At 40.8% G+C, this 17,014-nt stretch overlaps 1 pseudogene; it reads right to left on the minus strand.

Moving 5' to 3' along the window:
• Positions 1–1,009: 1,009 nt before the first annotated feature.
• Positions 1,010–2,716, minus strand: LOC134364046 (guanine nucleotide-binding protein-like 3-like protein; annotated as a pseudogene).
• Between the last annotated feature and the right edge of the window lie 14,298 nt (positions 2,717–17,014).

Raw genomic sequence — 17,014 nt, forward strand, 5'->3', positions numbered from 1 at the left:
CAGCTGGTAGGAGGAGTTAGCAAGGAGGTTAGTACTGGGGAGGCTTTTACGGCCTGGTCTGTAAGTGGTCTACTGCATTCTAGCCGAACATTCCTCTTTCTGGAACCCAGCCATGGTTTACAACTAATCTCAAGGGGATGCTGAGAAATGTGCTCTTTTTGTGTATCCTGGAGGAAGAGAAAAAGTGTTTGGTGATAAGCCAGCAGTTTCTTGCACGTGTATGTCCTGTCTCGGGGATTGACAGCCAGATTGCTTCTAGTTCCCTTCAGCAAAAATAATGCTGTAGTGGCATCTCCTTTCTTACACTCTGTGAATGTGTATGACAATGCCTTTAGTTTATAAACACAGGGATGGAATTGCTTAGTCTTAGGACATGCACAGACTCATTTTGACCAAGTAGTGTTTGTACTCTGGATGGGCAACACCAGTCAGCTCTGACCGTCAATGCACAAGGATTTCTCTATCCCGACATCTCTGTCTATACTTCATGCTTCAGCTTTTTTTTCTTTTTCTTTTTTCTGGTAGACTAATATGTATATAAACATATGTTATTGTTGTTTTAATTTACATTTAAACAATGGCTATTGATTTCGCACATCTCTTAGTATTCATGTTAACCCTTGAGTTTTCACTTCTGTAAATTGCCTAGCTGTATTCTTTGCTCATTTTTCCATTGTGGTTCTTGTCCTTTCCTTTATTTGAAAAATAATGTTGAAATTAGATGTATCTATTTATACTCTTTTTTTAAATGCTGAAATTTATTTTATTTATCATGTAAAACAGAATAGAGGCTACATAAAGGGTACTGGGTTTGGCTGCTCCAACCTCTTGGGACTCTTTTTTTTGCAGAAGAGAATGGAGGGAACAGTGGAAGGGAAAGGGAACACAGGGGTGGGGGAAGGGTTCTTTTCCTATAAAGATGCTTCAGGGAGAACCAAACTATTTCATCTGTATTCCCCTATCCCACTGGAACTGGTGCTTGGAGGGGTGGGGGAATGAGGTCAGTCAATCAGTTACCACCACCATCAGTGTTGCCAGAGAGGTGGAGGACAGACATCATGGAGTCAGACGGCTTGCTGGAGATTTTATCTGTGCGCTTCTGAATCTTCTTATTTTTCAGGGAGGATGCCAGAACCTGGCTCTGCTGCTGGGGGTCCGTCTCCATGATTCTCTGCAGCACTGGGCCGTGGTCCACTAGGCAGACATCCATCACACTGCTGGTCTTGGGGCAGGGGTCCACATTGTGTTCAGCCTACCCCACTTGATGACAGTTTGGATTGGTGCAGTAACCAGTGAGATCTCCAATCTTATACACGGTGGTTTTATTCTCAGTGGCATACTCTATTTTCATCATTGGAGAATGGAGCCTCTTGATCTCCATTTCGAGTGGGTCCATGTCACCCAAAAGCTCAGCAGATTCTTCAGTGGCCAAGCATTCCATGGTGTCTTCATTGGCCTGCTCGGTATCTTCAATGTCAAAGACCTCAGTCATCTCCTTAACAATCTCAGCACTGAGATGGGTGGGCAGAGTGTGGGTGGGGGGTGTTTGTGTATAGAAGCTGATCTTTCCACTCACCCAGTCAGCCAGGACAGCTTTGGCTGCCCGCTCCTGACTGTATAAGCCTCCTTTCTTCTTCTTCCCCAAGTGGTGGGCCACTGCAGTCAGAAAGTGCTCAGTGGTTTGGATCCCAGAGACACCGTAATAACTAGAAATCTCCTCCAGGTTGCAGCGCTGCAGGATGGTCTCCACCGGGGTCACAGGGTCTGCCAGCTTCTGCACGTGGATCTAGTTGCACAGGATGGTGCCCACCTCTGAATTTGGTACTGAGACTATGCCTGGAGCATCCAGCAGCCTGATGAATTTGTCCAGGTAGACCTCTTGCATGAATTTGGTGACCCTAGGAATGGCTCCCACACTGCACACACGGCTGTGCTTCAGGCTATTGATCAGGCTGCTCTTCCCAACATTGGGAAAGCCCAGCACTCCCATGCGGATGTGGGTGCACACTTGACCAAGGCGACAATAGTTCCCCAGTACCCTCAAGAGGTTCTCAGCTCCAAAGGAGGCTTTGCTTTTAAGCAACGACTCAGGGGCCTGCTGCACTGGCACACTGCACTGATTCAAGTTTTTGAATCAGTGCTGGCCTTGAAAGCTACGGTTGGAAGCTCATTCCGAAGGTAAACCAGCCACTTCTCCACAACCCCCTTGGGGATCAATCTTATTCAAGACCAACACCAGCTTCTTGTTGCCTTCTGCCCGCAGGGCGGCCTCCTCCATTTGGAAGCAGCAGCAGCCCAATGGGTCTCTGGCATCTAGGACTTCCAGAATCACATCAGAGTACTCCACCACCTTACAGAATTCCTTGTAATAAGCCTTCCTTGTGGCCTTGTGATCCAGCTGAGGAAACATATTTAATTCCTGCAAAACTTCCACCTTCTGATCAAACTCCTCCTGGCGTCTCAGGACCTCCTGATAATAGCTCTCGATGGTCCCGCATGTTTGTCTCTCTTGCTCCCGGGCAGCTTGCTGCTTCTGCTTCATCTCCTCAACCCTCCTCTTCTTTAATTCAGTCTCCTGATTGGCATGATCATTAGAGCGAGGAGACTGGGCAGGGGAAGGCACTTCAGAGGTGGCTTTCTTCCCATTTTGCTTTGCAGGCTTCTTGCGGCCTTTGGAACATTTACCAGGCTCTTTATTTTTGTGCCTAATTTTCATGATGACCAGCTTGAAAGTAGGTACATTCAAATGTGCCCAATTTCTTCTTATACTTCCAGGGAGATCTGAGAAGAGCAAGTAGAACAACTCCGTTGGCGCAGGCGATGTGCACACGCTGGAGGCTCCCACTTCCGGATTCCAGCCTTGCGTAGCGCGACCCGCCTGCGTGAGCCCCTTCGCAGGGGCGGAGCTTCAGATTGACTGCTCGAGACCGCCCGTCTCTTCCTGGAGACCGTGCTGACCCCCCTCCTGGTTGGTTAGAGAGTGAAGTCTTCCTCTAATACTAGCCTGAAAATGTACTCTTTTTAATGCTTATTAAGGAGTCCTTCCTGGGCACTAGGTTCACATTTAGAATCTACCCTTAAAGTGTTATTGAGTAGGGATTCACTTTTATTTTCTCCATATAATGAATCATTTCTTACCACATCATCTATTTTTTTGTTTAATTTTTAAAAAAATTGACAAATGCAATTGTATATATTTATCCTGTACAGCATGATATTTTTGAAATATACAAGGGTACTTCAAAAAGTTTGTGAAAAAATAGAATTAAAAGATAATGTGAATTTTTCCATGAACTTTTTGAAGACCCCTCATACATACCTTGTGGAATGGTTAAATCTAGCTAATTAGCATGTGTTACCTTACGAAATTATTTTTTGTGGTGAGAACATTTATGACCACATCATCTATTGAACAGTCTGTCCTTTCCCCATTAACTTATGGTTCCAGCCTTATCATTTAGTGACTTACTACGTATATGTCTATCTGTCTCTGGGCTCTGCTCTGCTCTGTTGGTCTATTTGTCTGTTTTTGTGCCAATACCATTCTGATTTTTCTTACTGTAGTTCTGAGGTATGTCAATATCAGGTACGTTAGGTTCCCTCTTTTCTCTTTAAAGGTTGTCTTAGCTGCATTTAGGATTTTATTCTTGTATATAAATACTGGAGTATGTCAATCTAGTTCTTCAGAGTAATTCCACTATAATTCTGATTGGGTTGCTATTAGATTTGTAGATTAATTTGGAGACCTTTACTGTTTATAATATTGTCATCCCACCGAAAAGTCTGGACTATCTCTTTATCTGGTCAATTCACCTTCTATGTCCTTTATTAACACTTAAAAATTCAAGATACTTTACCATTTTCATTGCTATTATGATTAAGATCCTGTTTGTACTATATATATTCTAAGTAGTTATGGCTGATGTAGAGCAATGCTATTGATTTTTGTAATTTGGATGGCAGACATGATGATCTCTCATTAATTTTATAGTTAGTCTGTTGAGAGTGTTGGTTTTTCTAGGCAGATGATCACAACATCTACAAATAATAACATTTTATCTCTCTCCATAAACCTTATACATGATAATTTTTTTCTAATTATTTCTGCTCTCTAGTACTCGATTAAATAGTGGCTCTATTAATGAATATCCTTGTTTGGTTTTCCTTCTTACAGGAAGTACACCTAAAGTTTTTCATTAAACTTAATGTTTAGTATCTTTAGATTTTAGCATTTAATTTTCGTTATGTTAGGAGATTTTCCTTCTATTTTCTCATATGTGGCTTTTAAAATATAATAGAAACAAAATTTTACTCAGTGCTTTTATTTTGCTTGAGATAACAATACAATATATCTTTTTGCTCAAGTCTACTAATGTGGCGTTATATTGATCTATCTTATATTTGAAAACTCCTTGCATTATTGGGATAAATGCAGCTTGTTCATGATATATTATGACCCTGAAAGATAACCAAGTGTTACTGCTTCTGGATGCAGGACCACTGAAAGTCATGCCTACCGAAAGAAGTCCTCAATCTTTTGTTTTATCCTCCATCTCTTTTCATACAAAGTTATGTTTTTCTTCCTAGGCACTTAACTAGACTCAGTTTTTTTAAAAAAAAAACACTTTATTTTTCCATTTTCAAATGTTAAAAATTTTGGAAAATTTAGAGATGTAGGAAGAGAAAAAAAAAATCACATAAACTACTGTCATAGAAAGACCCCTACTAACATTTCAACTCAGGTAGCTATAGCAATGAGATACTTTTTCAGGAGAAATACATTCAGATACCAGGTGAATTGAATAGGGAAAACCAGCCAGAGCTGCACCAAAGGACCCTTCACCGTTAGCACTGCCAGAAAGGGGGTGTCTGCTAAAGTTGCCCAAAAGTCACAGGTATGGATGCTACTTTTGTGTCTAATTCATGATGTAAGCAGTGAGCATTCCTTCCAGTTATGGTGCCAGGTGGCTACAGAGGGTTTGGGCTCAGTTTCAAGCCATGAATCTCTGAAATCCTTTAGTAGGGAATAAAAGAGACATGGACCAGCTGGTGAGGCCTGGAGCAAGGCTGGGCTCTGGAATGAGCATTGAAGCCCAGCCTAGAATCTTTCAAAGTATCTGCTAAAGAGGCAGAACATTACAAAGTCATTTCTGGTGTTTGGACAAGTGGTTCAATCAGTTTTTCTAAAATATTTTGGGCATCTTTCATTCCTTGGTGTTCTTTCAAGAATGGGTAATAACTCTCTGGGTCTTAACATGGCCCACATCTTTTTTTAGGGATAATTTTGCATGATTTGATTTCACAGATCTTGTGCTAGATATTCTCCATAATCCCTGGAGATCCATTCTGTGTACTTCTCTGTCCTGCTCTGTATGCTGGAAGGAGGCTGACCTCTCAGACTGTACGACTCACTCAGGTTCCCTGGCCCTGTGGCTTCTAGTTGATTTTGTCCAATTGGAAGCCCACCTAGAAGTTGTGCCCACACATATTCCATAGTGCTCCCACACCGCCACTCCCAGAGGCTGTGTTCCTCTACCCACAGCGGTACTCCTATTGGGTAGTCTCTCTCCTGTGCCTAAAGCCTCCACTGGATTCTGGTAACATCATTCATTTCCACTTCCCCTCTGGCTTATGGATGATAATGCCAGCCCTTATGGGTTTTCCTCAATCTTGCTTTCACCTCTGTAAACGGTTCTTTCAATAAACCAACCTTCTTTTACTGATTCCTTGGGTGCCATCTATTTCATGGCAGGACCTTGGCTTAGAAACTTGCTAAAAGGAACAGCCATTTCCCACATACTGATATATTAGGACTTGGGAATACAATAAGCTTAGAAGAAGACCTTACTACTGTTACAACTTATTTGGCTTTGATATGCTTCAGAAAAGAGTGTTGTGATTTATTTATTTATTTATTTTTAAGTTTATTTATTAATATATATTTTTTACATTTTATGATGTTGTTGTGGAGCAGTTGGAGGGGAGGGGGAGAGGGGAAAGGAGGAGGAAATAGAGTGGGAGGAGGAGGAGGTAGGAGGGGTGGGGTTGAGGCCCATGGCTCATTCCTGCAGGGGAGACCAGGGGGCTTCTAGTGGTGGCTTGGTCACTGCTGGGCTGGGTGCATATGTCAGGGGTACGTGGCTGAAGCCCTTGCCCCATACTGCCCCAGTTTGGGAGCCTAGGGGACTGCTGGTCTTCTAGGTTTTATAGGTATTGTTTGGTGATGTGAGACCTTTAGTAGTTAATAACAAACTTTATCTCTGGTCTATGGGTATTTTGTTTTTTCTTCCAGTTCTGTGTTGGATGATTTGCTCTTTGGACCACTTAAACTCTGCACTGGAATTTGTTGTTCTTTGCTTACTTATAAAATGGGGGAAATTCCTGTGGGGACCAGTGCTTGAGCTCTGTGGTTGAGCTAAATTGCTGCTTTGCTGCTGATTCCCTGGGGAAGGCTTTTTGTGCAGCTCAAGTTTTAATGGTTGACTTTATAGGTACTTCCAGGTCCTGTGAGATCTGGTGCACTTGGGTTGTGTAGAAAACTCTGGTCTGGGCCTGAGTCTTTTCATCAAACTGCACCCTTGGTAGTTCTATGTTCCTGACCAATCTCCGCTGAGTGGTCCTATGCTGATTGGGGGCCAGATCAGCTGTCCATGCTTTGCCCCAGTGTTCTCCCGGTGGGCCCCTCACCCCCACTGCCCATGCTCCAAACACTTCCCATGGACGGGCCATGCACAGGTCCCTTGTGATGACTCACTGGTGTCTGAATGGCTCCTTTTTACAGTTGTTGTGGCTCCTTGCTCCTATGTGGGTCAACGGGAACCCTGTTAGTGGTACAGCTGGCTTGAGGGCCACCAAGGCCGTCTTCTTCTCTGCTGCCTCCAAGCAACTTCATCCGAAGGGCACAGCTGCAGCTTTTGGCAGCTCCTGCTCCTGTGCTCACCAGCTCAGGCCTTGAAGCAGCTGGGGCTCGAAATGGCCGGAGCAATCCTTTCTTTCTCTTATTATGACTTCTCCCACCTTCATGCACTCTGTAGGTCTCTCCTTCTCTTCCACTGAGCTCTAGTGACTCCAGCTTGGCTGTCATTGCTTTTTAATAGTTGTAAATTTGTTGATTTTTGGGAGACAGTGACACTGGGGACTGTCCATTCTTCCATCTTGACCAGAAGCCAAGAGTATCGTGATTTAAAGATAACAATGAATATGAGGCATCCCTATGAGAGCTTGTAGAAACACCATTTTTGATTTGAGGGGTGTTCAGGTCCTTCAGCCACTGAATACTGTAGTTTAATGTGAACTACATATGGAAACCTTATGGACACCCATTGTTTTTTCCGTGGTTTTGTTTTAAAACCAGATAGAGACTCCCTAGTGGGGTTTCTTTCCCTTCATCTTAACTTTAGACTTAATAGTAATAATAGTAATAATAATAATAAAAATAATAATAATAATAAAGTAATACTCCTTTGTGTTGGGCATGATGTATGTACTATTAATAGTCCCATGGATGATATGAGAAAACTGAGGTCCAGAGAGAAGTGAAGTAACTTACTCAAGCTCATGCATGTAGTGAGCTGCCTAGCAGAGACTCAACCCAGTTCTAACTCTGGGTTCTGAGCCTTGAGCATATTCTTTCTCCATTCACTTCTAGCATTCCTTTATTGGTTTTATTTCACTCTTTCTTTTCTTCTCTTCTTTTTCTTCTAGAAGGGCTCCACATGAGTTAAAGTAGATTTTAAAAGACATACTGAATTTCACTTTAATGATATTCTAACTTTGAATGGTACTTATTATTTATTGATTCACATAAATTCTAATATGGAAAAAGTTGTGTTAGGTATTGTATCAGTCCATTACTGTTGCTTATAGCAAAAATACCTGGAACTGGGTAATTTATAAGAAAATGAAAGTTATTGTTTACAGTTTTGGAGGCTGGAAATTCCAAAGTCCGAGGAGCATGTCTGGTGAGGGTCTTCTTGGCTGTAACACAGAGTCTCACATGGCAGAATGGTGGAGCAGAGAGAGACCCTCACATGCTCTCCTTTTAAAGCCCTCAGAACCATGCCTATGACCACCATTATTAAACCATTCACCAGGCATGGTCCTTAGAATCTAATGACCCCTTCAAGTCCCCACATTTCAATTATCATAATAGGATTTCCCACCCTCTTAATAGTCACAGTGGGGACCAAGTTTCTAATACATAAAACTTGGGGGACACAATTCAATCTATATCAGGTATTCTCTGCACCATCACATCTGTTTTCCAATTTGTTCTAGGAGAGTGACTTTTAGAGTCACAATCACTGGACCCCCTTGACCAGTGGGTCAAATACAGATTTGGGTTAGGTTAAGCCAATATGAGGCATGACCAGAGATCAGAGCCTTGCAAAAGAGTGAAATCCACATTTCACTGGCTTCATCTTATCTGGACCTCATATTTACAGTGAATGTATCTCTCCCCTTAAGGCCACAGCTCCTGTTGATGGCCCTGTTTTAAGGGAGTCTTAGATTCTGGTAACTGTTCCTTCCCCTCACTCCCTAGATGGAAGCATCTATCCATTATTGCTGCCCTTGGCCCTCCCACTGATCAGGAAATAGGTCCTTCTGAAATTGCCTTCATGGACCCATTTATCTATGACACCAGGTTCCTGCCATGACCCACAAGTGAGCAACTTTTTGATTTGCCTAAAGCTAAAAAAAAAAAAAAGTGAGTAAATGAAAGAATAAAATCCAGATTTAAGAATCGTCTCTGGCTCTTGAAAGGAAGACTGGAGAGGTCCAGCTAACCATAAGAAAGACTCTTGCTGGGAGGATTAAAGTTAAATATCCCACCAAGGACCAACAAACTGTCTGTGTCTCCCCAGCCAGCTTTGGAAGCCCCTCCTCTCGTTCCTCTGACAGCCTCAGAAAACAATACAAGTGAGCTGTGCTGATGATCTTGGATCTCTTTTAGATAATCACCTATGAAGTCAACACCAAATCTTACCCATAGAAAAATAGTTTTAATACTATTTTGATTATTAATTGATTCTCCCTGTACTCACTAAAACTCTCCAGTGTTCTAATTATACTGTCAGTAAAAGAAAGGGTCTATTTATCTTTGACTTAGCAAAATCACGACCTTTTTGGATGCATAGCTGCATGAATAAATTTTAACTACAAAAGCAATATGATTTAGATTGAAGATTTTAGGGCATAGCTCAAGAGTGGCAAACCCATTGTCTTAGGGCCAGACTCCAGTCCCAGGAACAAATGTGAGGTAGAAAATGCCACACTCTGGCTTCTAAAGATGTTGTCATTAAGGGTAATAATGTGTCCTTTGAAAGATCTGAAGTGAAGAATAACATTGTCGTAAAAGTGATAGTTTGAAAGAATATCCTTGTGACGAGCTCCACCTCTTTCCTCTGATTGAGCTGTTCATCCTGTGCCCATAACAAAACTGTTCTGGTGTGTCCCCATGCTAAAGAGTGGCAAGTTCCAAGGCCATTCCCTCTACAGTCTTCTACTTCACCTGCTCAGGTGGGCAGGGCATCAACTCAGCTAGTCTTCTGCAGAAGTATCTGTTGGGGGGGCCGGCCCCGTGGCTCACTCGGGAGAGTGCGGCACTGGTAGTGCCAAGGCTGTGGGTTTGGATCCTGTATAGGGATGTCCGGTGCGCTCACTGGCTGAGCGTGGTCCAGACCACACCGGGCCGAGGGTTGCGATCTCCTTACCGGTAAAAAAAAAAAAAAAAAAAGGAAAAAGTATCTGTTGGGGGAGTGAAATGCCAGTCTTCCCTGCTTGAAGACCTTTCATTCTCAGACCAATTTGCTTTCAGCCCCCTTCATGTGATGGGCTATGGTGGTGGGGGGTCACATCTTTCCCTCCCCATAGGGAAAACACACCACTTACCACTTTCCAACAGGTGGCTAATCTGGAAAGTCTCTCATGCTTTGTCCTTGGTGGACCTCTTCTTTCAGGGGTTGGGGATTTGGAAAGGGCAACAAGGGCATGGCTGCCGTGATGGTCGACCTGAAAGGTGCACCTGGCTGTAGGGTTTGTGGCATTGTTTAGAAAGTGGGGTACTTGATGATTTCTGGTTCTCAGTTCTCAGCCTTAGTTGCTGATTTAGGGATAAAAGGAACAATTACATTTGATAAAATTTTAAATGGCTTTTAATGCCAAATAGAACAATAAAACTGCCTGGATGTTTGGTAGATCTCACATCCCATCTTTCTATATGTGAAAGTAGTAGCTTTTTAACTGATCCCAGGAGCTTGTTCGTCCTTCTTTCCTCCCCTCTATCCTTCCCTCCCCTCCATCCTTCCCTCCTTCTTTTCCTTCAGTTTGTTAGTCCTACATTGTTGAGTAAATACATGTTGTGTAGTCACCTGTGCCACACGTTATATAATTTTAGAGTCTGGGTTATACTTGTGTCTTTTATTTCACAAATGACTTTCGAGATTTCCAAGCAAATATGAACAATTCCCCCTACAATGAATCTCTACAGACATGGATCCTTGCTTGAAAGATTTGATGTGCCTTCTGAGTTTCTGGGAACTTGCAAAAGTTTGTTATATATTTGGAGAGAAAAATAAGATTTGGAAAACATGAAAAGGGAGGTAGGAAGGGAAAATATGAATTCAAGTTCTCTTTGGGAAAGTTTCAGAGTGAAGAAAATGAGTGAAGTTTCATACTTTGGGGGTAATTATTGGCCTTGGTTGGATTCATTTGCACGTTTAACAGGTATAATGTCCTGCATTGTGTAAACCAGTCACTGGGAGTGGTGGTGGAATGGCTGATTTAAACCTGGAACAAAATGCTTATATAAATTACCAACATGAACCAAATAACTTTAAGATCAAACTGTTTAAGGACAGACAAAGGTCAGAGAGATGGGAAAAAAATCAGGGAAAGCTTCACATCATCGGTGGAATTTGACCTTGGGTCTTTAAGTCAAGTATAGATCTGGAGAGATGGAGAAAAGAAAAAGGTCACACATAAATGGGGAAACATGAGCCAGATAGATACACGTGTAGATATAGATTGGTTCTGGTTCAATGAAATTAACCTGGTGCATAGTCTCTAACATCAATATTTTTGGGAGAAAGTTAGAAGGAAATCATCCAGGAAATCTGTATGATGAGATCATTAAACATTTCAGTGAAAGATTCCCTTGCAATTAATTTCATTTGCAACATGAATGCTTATGAATCACTATGTTTTTTGGGATGTTGTGAAAAGGTCAAAACTAATTATGTATTTGTTATGATGAGCTAAAAATTCTAGCTGTCATTTGTCATCTTGGTTCTCTTGAGGCAATTGTAGACTCAATTCCATCCTTAAATTGAAGTTTTGGGTGTCATTTTTTAAAGCTTTAATGAAAATATTTCTTTCATCACTGTAATTTGATTTATTGTGTTTAATGCCACCAAATTACTTTTAAATCTTGATATGGCTTTATTAAAAATGGTCTTATTTTAATTTGCTGCTCTAGGTACAGAATTTATCATGAAGACAAAGAAAAACAGCCTCTTCAGAGATGTTCTGGAAGTAGATTAATGACAGATCTATAAGATCTGAAGATATTACGAATGCATTTAACATTCTCTCTGATATTGGTTACTCGAAAACCTATATCTTGCATGTGTGTGTTTTCTTTTCATGAACTTCCTAGGCTTTTCTGATCTATCACTGAAGTGTTTACCAGCATGTGTTTCTTGTGGGCAAGTGATGATATAAATCTGAGGAGATCTCAATGGCATTCACAGTTACGGTCTAGAAAAATCAAGTGTCTCAACAAGACTTCAACTGTGAAATATGACTTGTTCAATTATGATATTCTCAAAGGCAAGGACTATATCTCCTTCAAAATCTGCAGCAGGGTCTATGTGGCATGTACTCAAGAGGTTATCCATTCATTATTCAGTAAGTCTTTATTTTTATTACGCACTATGTGCAAGAGTCAGAACGACTTATATAGATTGACTGAAATTTAAAAGAAATATTCAGATTTTGCTCTCTAGAAGAATCAGCTGGGAGTTCACAATCTAATGGACTCCCATAATATTGTTGAAAACATGGTGAGGCTTGAGACACTTAGAGTAACTGTCACATCAGGCCATTGACATGTTTTAGGTATGACTTGAATGGTTTGTCTTAGGAATGAGAAGCATTCAAAGAGTAATTTCATATCAATAATACAACTAGTCTACAGACTAGTTGGTAGAGAGTTCATTTTACTAAATATTAAGGGTTAGAAATTACATCTTACTATTTAAGTGCCTCAGCAATGCATTGATATGCTTAAATTTTGCATCCAAAAAACAATGATAGCTATTTCCCCATCTATTCTATTAAGTAATGGTGAAAAATGACAAATTACCCCATGGATAGTTCTTTAAAAGTCAAGTAAAAATATGCACTAAAACAAAAAGATAAGATGTATAGTGCCTTGGTCAAGAGCCCAGGCTTTGGACTCTGATAGAATGAAGTTAGGATCTTGGTTCTTTAACCAACAGACAGAATGACCTCGGGGCAGCTACTTAACCTCTTTTCTTGCAGTTTCCTTTTCTGTAGTGGAGATGATAATATAGACTGCCAACCTCATAAGTTGAGGCTGAGAGGATGCTTGAGAATGTACATGCCCCGGGCTGAGCCCAGTTTGGGTCGATGGTACGGTACTTGGTCTGTAGGAGTTAGGAGGGAGTGAGGTGGGGCTGTGACGATGTGGGAGGGGTAGTGTTGTATATTTGTTTCTTTACAATTGAGGGATCTAGGGTAAGCTATCTAACTTCTCTGAACCTGGTTTTTTTTTTTTATTGAAACATAATTGATTATACATATTTGTGGGGTACAGAGTTGAATATCAATATCTGTATACAATATGTGAAGATAAAATCATGATAATTAGCATATTCATCATTACAAATCATCCTTTATGTCAATTAACCAATTTCTCAATAATCCCCTACTCCCACTTTCCCACCTCTAGTAATCACAGTTCTGTTCTCTCCGTCTGAAATGAATCTCAGTTTTTAAAAGTAAAAAGTAATATTTACCTTAGGGTTGCTATGAATATTATATGAATAAATGTTGGGAAGTGCACCCAAAGCACCTGGACTCAGCACATGCTCGTTAAATGATAGCTGAAATTACAATTGTTGACATTATCTGATGATGTGACCTTGATAATTTACTGAGTGCATAGCCCAGATGAGAATAAGGCAGTGGGGAACAGGATGTCAAAGTCAGTCTGACTCCTCCCAGGTCATCCTCGCTTACTTTGATGGAGGGTGGGGATCTCTTGTCTTTCATTGGCTCCTTTGGAAGGGGTTCTCATTTCATTATGAGTAGAGATACCAACTCTATTAGTAGAACTCTCTGGCTGCCAGGAAGAGGAAGCCAGAGAGGAGCAATAAATAAAACATCCTATGCCTTATTGTCCAAATTGGGAGACTTGTGAAGGAAAGATGGACTTTGGGATTTCAGGCTTAATGCAGAACTGTTCAGGGCAAACCAGGATGTCTGGTCACTCTACCAATGAAGGAAAGGGAATGAGAAATAAGTGGGGGGGGGGGGGGGGGCGGGGAAGAAAGGAAGAAGGATATGATTGTAAACAAACAAACAAGATAATACACGCTCACAAATCCATTTTGGAGTCTCAGTCAACTGAACAAGTCTAAAATTGGAGAAACTTTTCTAAGTCTTCTGGTGCGCTCATGTCATCACTAAGAGGGTACACCCCTGCAAGCCAGCCTACGTGTTTCTGGATTCCTAGATGTTAACATGTCAGGATGGCTTAATGTTGGTTATTTCACTCCCAAGGCTTGTGGGACTTTGAGTTACCACTTGCACACATAGGATGTATGTCTCCACTCTTGTCGATTTACTGTTTCTATTTTATCTTGCTTCTTTCCTCCACATTGACAGATTTTTAGAAATATAACCAGAAAAAGTTCCCCTTCATGTACAGGTCTAGACCTAAACAACGCTGAGAGTTGAATGTGCCTTTGAAGCCTCAGCCTCCCCTTTTCTTACCACCCCAGTAGGCACCTTCTGCAAGCACTCCAATACCTTGCTTGCTCTAGCCACAGACACTTTTGGCACTCCTTTCCTTTGGACATTCTTGACCAGTTGTGATGCCCATTCTCCTGTCATTACTCCAGGATGGAGAAGTGAGCTAATAAATGACTTGAGCTAGTAGACTGCAACTTACACCTTTTTTAGCTCATGCTCCAGTTTGTTACCTAATCATTGACCCCTCTGAGGTTGGAGAGAATCTGCTTGGCCATACATTTGGGATTGGTAGACTTCATGTTTCTTTAAAAAGCATAGTTAGCACCCCAGGGATACCTTTTCTTGAACAGACACTGTTACTCTTACATTATTACCCCTTGGAAACAACCATCACAGGAACTTCTTGATTAAGAACCTACTTAGTCCTTTCAGGTAAGGCAGAGAGTGAAATTAAAGCCACAGCTGCTGAAATAGAGAAAAAAATGCTGGTTAAATCTAATTTATCTTAATCTAGTTTTCTTTAATCTACTTTTACTTATTTCTGTCTCCCAACAGCTTCTTTTACGCTAAGCCTCTGAGTTCCTAGATGCATCTCCCACTCCATGTCAATGCAAGTAGTGAATTGTATCTCTGCCCTTTTCTCCTACAATAAGGATGAGGCTCTGATTTGAAATATGGAAGGAAAATAAATCTTAACTGTGAACATCACCTTTCAGTCAACACTGACCTCCATCTCTCTTCCTGAAAATCTTACTTGAGGATTCTTTTTCGTTTAGCATGAAGAAATTGTTGAAGAAAGAAATATTAGATCTAGTGTTTAATTAACTTTGCCATTGATTTTTACATAGCTCTCTATGAGTTACAGTTCTTTAGTGAATGGGATGAAAATCTCAGAGATTAATGGTTGTTTCCAGGGATTTTTCTGGACCAGGTTCCAGATACTCTGCAATTTCTTCTTCTCTTCTCTGAACTTATTAATTTACCCTGTTCCTCACCCTAAAATGCACACACACAGAGAAACACAGGCAAATGCACTAAGTGTGCTCTTAATGAAAATATTGGGGACAAAGGAAGGTGTTTATGTGCTACATTTAGTAGTTGACACACACAAAATGTCCTGTTCTATATTTTGCACAGTTAAATATATTTTTTAACGAAGTTGCTTGTGGCAAGCATTAAATGCCTTGAACAAAAATTTAGTTATAGATAATTGAAGAGGAAAGAGGCTAGTGGGCCTTAAAATATCTATAAACCAGGTTGACACATGATATATTTTAGATATTAATAGTTGATATGCTTTTTCATAAATTACTGTAATATTTTGTGAAAAGATAGAGTAATATTTTCTGAAATGAGATAAAAATTTACAAATGAGAAAAATATTAGAAAATGTAACAGAATGCCTTAGGTATAATTTTTAGTGATGTGAATAAACTTGGCAGTTTTCCCCTCTAAAATATTATCACTCTAGACCATCTTTATCTAGTTGGAGTCATCATATTTCTATCTGTGAGTTTTTAATGTAAGCATCCTAAGGCATTCTTTATGAACCCTTTTCTTCTATTTATTACTAATAAATATTCTGATTGATTTGAAATCTGAGTATTGATTGCCATCAAGCAAAATATCTGTCCGATATCTGTTATTGCCATTTTAAAGGTTATTCTTTTTTCTTTTCATGTCTGGAAATATTTTTGTACTTTAACTCTGAAGGCAAAAGTTTCTTGAAGTTATAGAATAATCCTAAAGAAACTAATGGGATATAATTATATGAAATATTGAAGCAATGCCTGTTCCTTTCTGCTGTTTCCCAACACAGTGAATGACACCCCAGTTTCCCAGTTAAGCCCCCATACTCCCTAATCCTGGAGCTTTGCTTGACCTCTCTTCTTTCACAACCACTTTCTGAATCGCTGGCTGTCTGGATTGTGCTCCAGCATGACCTCAATCATCTGGTGGTCTCTCTGTCATGGCTCTGGCTTGGGCTGCAATAGCCTTCCTCTGTGTTACCGAAGAGTCTGTGTAACCTTGCACTCTTCTCCCTTCAGTCTCCTTTCTTTCTATTCTTTCTGTACCCTCAGCCAGTGAGATTGCTCCCTGTCAGGCCCATTGCACCTCCTTGCATTTTACATTTTAGCTACACCAGACTCCTCTTCTCTCTCACACTGTGGTCCTATTCTCTCATTTCAGTGCTTTCAATGTGCTGCTCCTCAGCCTGCAACACTTGCCTTCCCCGTCGCATGTTCCTCCCTTCACCTGATTATGTCCATGCCATCCACAGATCTAAACTTAGCTTTTGCTTCCTCCTGGAAGCCTTTCTTGCCCCCGTCCCAGGTTAAATACTTCTGTGTGCATCTTCTACTTCTGGCTGCCACTGAGGAAGTTCTAATCCTGCTTTGAGCAATAGGCTTTTTCTTCTTCAGTTTACAATAAACTACAGGAGGGCAGGAATCATATCGTCTTCCTCACCGTGGCATTCTCAGGACATAGCATGGTGCCCAGAATGTGGTGGGCACTTTTACTTTCTGAATGTATTTTCCTTTTTTGGTATCCTTTTATGTATACAGACGGTCTCCAATTTACGATGGTTTGGCTTAAGATTTTTTGACTTCAACATGGTGTGAAAGCTGTAGGTATCCAGCAGAAACTGTGCTTTGAGTACCCATGCAACCATTACACTTCTCACTTTCAGTACAGTATTCAATAAATTACATGAGATGGTCAATACTTTGTTATAGAATGGGTTGTAACGAAGTATTGATGCTTAGTGTTAGATGATTTTTGCTAATGTAAGTGTTCTGAGCATGTTGAAAATAGGCTAGGCTAAGCTCTGATGTTCCGTGGGTTAGGTGTATTCAATGCATTTTGACTTACCATATTTCTCACTTAAATGGGTTTATCGGGACAGAAGCTCATTGTAAGTTGAGGAGCACCTGTACTGACTAACGTTCTGAGTACATTTAAACTATTTATAACATTAGATTTAGAGCACAAAGATGAGTGATTTCACTTCACT

This window comes from Cynocephalus volans, chromosome 1, assembly GCF_027409185.1.
Source record: "Cynocephalus volans isolate mCynVol1 chromosome 1, mCynVol1.pri, whole genome shotgun sequence".
In the NCBI taxonomy this organism is placed as follows: domain Eukaryota; kingdom Metazoa; phylum Chordata; class Mammalia; order Dermoptera; family Cynocephalidae; genus Cynocephalus; species Cynocephalus volans.